Source organism: Mastomys coucha, unplaced genomic scaffold, assembly GCF_008632895.1.
Source record: "Mastomys coucha isolate ucsf_1 unplaced genomic scaffold, UCSF_Mcou_1 pScaffold16, whole genome shotgun sequence".
NCBI classification, from domain to species: Eukaryota; Metazoa; Chordata; class Mammalia; order Rodentia; family Muridae; genus Mastomys; species Mastomys coucha.
The window spans coordinates 50,908,240-50,913,893 of NW_022196898.1; the positions used below are offsets into that span (position 1 = coordinate 50,908,240).

Sequence of the window (5,654 nt, forward strand, 5' to 3'; positions counted from 1 at the left end):
AAAAAAAAAAAAAGAAAAGAAAAAAGAAAACTAGACTTTTTTTGCAAATACCGAGGAAGTTAGAAAGAGAGAAACAATAGCTTTCATGGCATTTTCTAATCCTTTGTAAACACTTCTGGTAAATATTAAAGCATCAATATTGGCAAAGCTCATCAGTTTTACTTTGAATAGAAAGATAGAAAAAAGTGAAAGTTATGAGGAAAAATTATCACAATCTAAGACTACTCCTTAGGGGGAATTTGCATGTTTTTGTTATTTCCTGGAAAGGAATTCCAAAAAGGATATGTCTTTAAATAGCACAGTTCCAAAGCTGAGAGTCATTTGGAGAGAGGGAGATCACCATAGAGGCCAGCACAGTCTGTAGCTGGTTCCTCTCCAGTAGAAGAGAAGGGGCTGGCTCAGTGCTGCAGTCCTCGGGAGACTGAGGCAGAAGGCTCATGAGTTTGAGGCTAGCCTGAGATACACAGAGAGCATGAATCAAAAAGGAAGAAAAATATTATCCCAAAAGAAAACAGCAAAGAAGAAGATGGGTTTGTTGCTTTATGGGAGTGTAGATGGTTATTTTTTGTTTATTTGTTTGTTTGTTTGTAAAGATTTATTTCTTTTATTTATATTGTACACTGTAGCTGTACTGATGGTTGTAAACCATCATGTGGTAGTTAGAAATTTAAATTCAGGACCTCTGCTCACTTCGGTCGACCCCACTTGCTCCAAGCCTAAAGATTTATTTACTATTATATCTAAGTACACTGTAGCTGTCTTCAGACACACCAGAAGAGGGTGTCAGATCTCATTATGGATGGTTGTGAACCACCATGTGGTTGCTGGGACTTGAACTCAAGACCTTCAGAAGAGCAGTGGGTGCTTTTAACCGCTGAGCCATCTCTTCAGCCCTGTTTTTGTTTGTTTGTTTTTAAAGATTTATTTATCATTATAATTAAGTACACTGTAGCTGTCTTCAGACATACCAGAAGAGGGTGTCAGATCTCATTACAGGTGGTTGTGAGCCACCATGTGATTGCTGGGATTTGAACTCATGACCTTCGGAAGAGCAGTCGGTGCTCTGCCTCGCTGAGCCATCTCTCCAGCCCCAAGCCCTGTTTTTTTGTTGTTGTTGTTGTTGTTTTTTGTTTTTAAGATAAAGTTTTATGTAACCCAGGCTGGCTTTGCTGTGCTACCATGCCCAGAAAAAAAAAAACAGAATTTTTAAATCATCCCCAAAATACAAACAGATGACACGCGTCTGAGTATCTGAAATTTTTTTAAACCTATTTATTTATATGAGTACACTGTAGCTGTCTTCAGACACCCCACAAGAGGGCATCAGATCCCAATGCAGATGGTTGTGAGCCACCATGTTACTTCTGGGAATTGAACTGAGGACCTCTGCAAGAGCAGTCCGTGCTCTTAACCGCCGAGCCATCTCTCCAGCCATGAAATTATTATTTTTTTTTATTTTTATTTTTATTTGGTGTGTTACTCCTATGAGCTCCATAACCAAGATTTCTCCCTCTCTGAAGATGATCCCAATAGTGATAGGTCAGGAAGTTGCATCCTGCTCCTTTAAAAGCACATGAGCCTCCCAGTCTCTGCTGGTACAACCTGGGATTTATGATGCGAATTGAATGAAGCAGCAGCAGTGCCTCTGGGGAATGTACTTTCATATGACGTTTCCCTCGTAATAACACCAATAACAGCCGTGCTGTATGCTTGTTTCTCCACTACCGCAGGTCAGCTGACTCTCCATGTAAAACGAATTTCGAGTTGTATGTGACAGCATAGTCCTATAACCTCAGCACTTGGGCAGTGGAGGAAGAAGGATCAGGAGTTCAAGGCCCCTCTGATACACAGTAAATTCAAAGCCAACCTCAGCTACACGGTAAGTTCAAGGCTAGCTTCAGCTACATAGTGAGTTCAAAGCCAACTGCAGTCACATAGTGAGTTCAAGGCCAGCCTAGGCTACATTGAGACCCTATGTCTCAAAAACAAAAGCACTGTCAGTCTCATGTGTGTACTAATTTTAGCAATATCGTGTAGTTCTTCCTAAATGTCTCTTCTGAGTTTCACTTAGACACTAAAATGATGCAGATGAGCATGGAATATTGACATTGTTATTCATCTTTAAAATTGACTTTGTATCATTTAAGCTTCATATAACACTGCATAAAACAACTAAACAGACTGGATATTAAAAATCAGTTATCTCGGCTGGGCAGTGGTGGTGCACGCCTTTAATCCCAGCACTCGGGAGGCAGAGGCAGGTGGATTTCTGAGTTCGAGGCCAGCCTGGTCTACAGAGTGAGTTCCAGGACAGCCAGGGCTATACAGAGAGACCCTGTCCAAAACAAAAAACAAAAACAAAAAAAAAATCAGTTATCTCTGTTTATATAAGATTTCTCCAGCTAAGAGTTCACTTGACAAACTATATCGAGCAAAAGTGGTGACTGTCTGACCACACATAAGGAACTTATAATAATGCCAGTATCAGGGTGTTCTAAAACCAAATTCTGCTAACACTGGCTTCAGAGGGGAAAAAAGGCCTTAAAGGACTGGCTACATCAGATCTGTTCCTGTCATATCTGGACAACTTAGAATCCAGGATACATACATCAACTACCCTAAAATATGAAACGCACCTCTGTTTTATGTGCTCATGGGAATACTTGCATCCTTTTTTTTTTCTTGTTTTGTTTCTGTTTGGTTTGGTTTGGTTTTTGTTTTTCCAGATAGGGTTTTTCCATATAGCTGCACTGGCTGTCCTAGAACTCGTTTTCTAGACCAGGCTGGCCTTGAACTCTCAAAGAGATCCACCTGCCTCTGCCTCCTGAGTGCTGGGAGTAAAGGCGTGCACCACAACGCCTGGCACTTGCATCATTTTCAATCTCAAATGTTTTACAAAATTCCAGACTTTTCATATTTAATTTTGCTGCAATGTTTTTTTATTTACAAGGCTTTATAACAAAACACTTAAAATATTTAATAAGGGTATTGTATGCAGATATACAACAAAATAAAACTTTCAAAAATAAAATATTAATAAAGTTAATTTTAAAGCATGCTATGAAGTTAACAAGACACACCTTTGTGTGAAGACATTTGCCCTGTAGTGTGATGACCTGATAACCTGATGATTGACACCTCATGATGCTAAGAGAAAACCTCCTCCCAAGGGCTATGCTCTACCCTCCTCACACGCTTCATGCCACATGCATCTGCATCTGCACACACACTCACACACAACACAAATAAATAAATATAACATAATTCTTAAAACACTAGAGTAGATTACTAGTAAACTAGAGGCATGAGAAAATTTCTGCCCTGCTGGAAAGCAAGGGCCCTGTGGATCTGGAAGGACTCTGTCTTGTTATCTTTCCTAGTAAATATTTATTTAAAACAAAATAGCTTAGCTAAAACAGGACCTTTTATCAAGATGAACAAATCGATATGGACAAAATCTGGTTTTCCTTTACTAGCTATAATTTACTAAAATGTGTCCTTTTCATAAATTGTCACTGGTAGGTATTCCGCTAAAAAAGATGCTTAGCTCTATAAATGCTTTTGCATTTCCTTCTCAATAATAAAAAAAATAAAAAAAAAATGGTCTCAAAGATTTTTCTCTGTCTGGAGTTGTAACAGGAAAAAGGAACCCTGACCCTTGAGAAGCAGATGTCATAGCGGGGTTCACATTGGTGAGATCTACGCTTGTAGTGTATATCACCTGAATTCTGAATAAATGAAGTAGATTGGTTTAGAAGAAAAATGTTTTCATTTTCATAGTATTTCTAAAAGAATAATGTATCTTTACAAAAAAAAATGTTTTGCATGGCAAAGTTATTCTTTGATGCAAAAATTGTAAAAAAAAAAAAAAAAATAGATTTTCATTCTGATGGATCTTTGAGCCAAGGTTCTCCAGTCAAAATTTACCCAAGTCAGAGAAAAATCAGAAGAATGTCTTTGAACAACAGAAAATAAAGTTTATTAATTCCTCTATGAGAGTTTGTACCTTAGAATATAGGAGGCACTTCCTAATGTGGACTATAGTTTTGATGGTAATTTTATTGACATATAATTAACTCATAAAACTCAACCTTAACTATAGAATTCAGAATATTCATCCAATGCCATCACCACACAACTCCAGAGCCCCTCATGTCTTCAGACCTCAAATCCAGCAGGGGTCACCACACCATCTTTCCCAAACACCTAACATCATCTCCTCCCTTTTCAACAGATTCATCTAGTCTAGATATTTCATGCAAAAAGAGCCATAAGGTTGTTCATATAGTTTTTAAAAATAAAGGTATTTGATTTATTTTATCTCAAATAAATTTGATGGGTTAATAATGATAGCAAAACAGAAAACATGCTGATATTTTTAAAATACTGAAACTATGAAATTAATACATTCTCTATTTCAGAAACATAATTTGTGTCTATGTCCTGAGTCTAGCCTTATATCATCATAACAGTTTCAACAGACATGTTGGATTCAGCACGTATTTCATGATGTGTTGGACCTACTTATAATCTTGCCTCTCAAGACAAAGCACATTATCAGTAAGCTCATGATTTAAAAACAGGTTTCGCTCAGCAAGTGAAAAAACAAGCATCATTCCTGGATGAATTACATTATTAGATCAATTGTCAACTAAGTTCAACTACAGTCCAAAATTGCTCTGAGCTTCTACGGGCAAGAATGAAATTATTTTATAATCTACTGTAGTCTACACAATTTCTTATTTTTAAGGAAAGTGGTTTTCAGAGTTTACCTCTAAATAACGATCAGCTCACTCACTTTTGCAAATAAGAACTTGTGATGGTAGAGGTTAAAGGCCTCAAAAATGTCGTTTTGATAACACTGTACAGGTTAGCATACACCCAAACCAACAATAAAATTAACACTCATATTTAGTTCAGACAGCAGAAGATTTTTAAAGTGTCTTATTTTAGAGAAAACAAAGTACTCACAATTGGGTAGTGTTCCTGCGGTCTGCCCTCCTCCTCATGGAATGAGAACAGAAATGTAGCAACTCCGTTGACTTCCCAGCTGGGCAGAGCAGGCACTTCCCGGGCTTATCAGAGGCTGGAGGCTGCATCCACTTAGGCTCCAGACACTCTGCAGAGCAGTGCCTCGGCTCTATCTCACAAACTTCCCACAAATCCTCTCTTGGGTCAAAACAGGCAATTACAGGCTGACATAAATCAAAATATGACCGGTCCATCAGGGAACCTTTGGAACCTGCAGGTCCCACTCTTCAGAGCTCCTTATTGTTTACCTAACAAATGCTTTGTGTTTTGAATTTGATATTCTTCCACTTTAGCTATAAAACACTTGGTCTCTGCAAACCAGTAAGTAATGTATGTAGAAGTGGGGGGAGCTGTGCAGGAAGAGCTGGGGTCCACATTGATTGAAAAATCCATTAACAAAGGATTCAGTTCATGGGACAGTTCAATTTGTTTGTCCTGTATCTTCTTTTTTCTACAGAAAAAGAATTCGCTCCACCAATTAAATGTATGAATGGTGGTTTATAAATCAGTACACTGTTCAGTGTATGTATTACCCTGTGTCTCCTTCCTCCTCCATAAAATAAAAAAATGTAATATAAATAAATAAACACCAGACCCCAGAGCTTACTTAGGCTCTCATAGCT

The 5,654-nt window shown here is 38.0% G+C and overlaps 1 protein-coding gene across 2 annotated transcripts in view; it reads right to left on the reverse strand.

Moving 5' to 3' along the window:
• LOC116093525 (bile acid receptor-like) overlaps window positions 1-4,993 on the reverse strand; it is a 25,483-nt gene extending 20,490 nt beyond the window's left edge. For both annotated transcript variants that reach the window (XM_031375009.1, XM_031375010.1), the window contains exon 1: window positions 4,972-4,993. The gene's annotated coding sequence lies outside the window, so the exon portion shown is untranslated. The remainder of the gene's footprint in view (window positions 1-4,971) is intronic.
• Window positions 4,994-5,654: the final 661 nt, after the last annotated feature.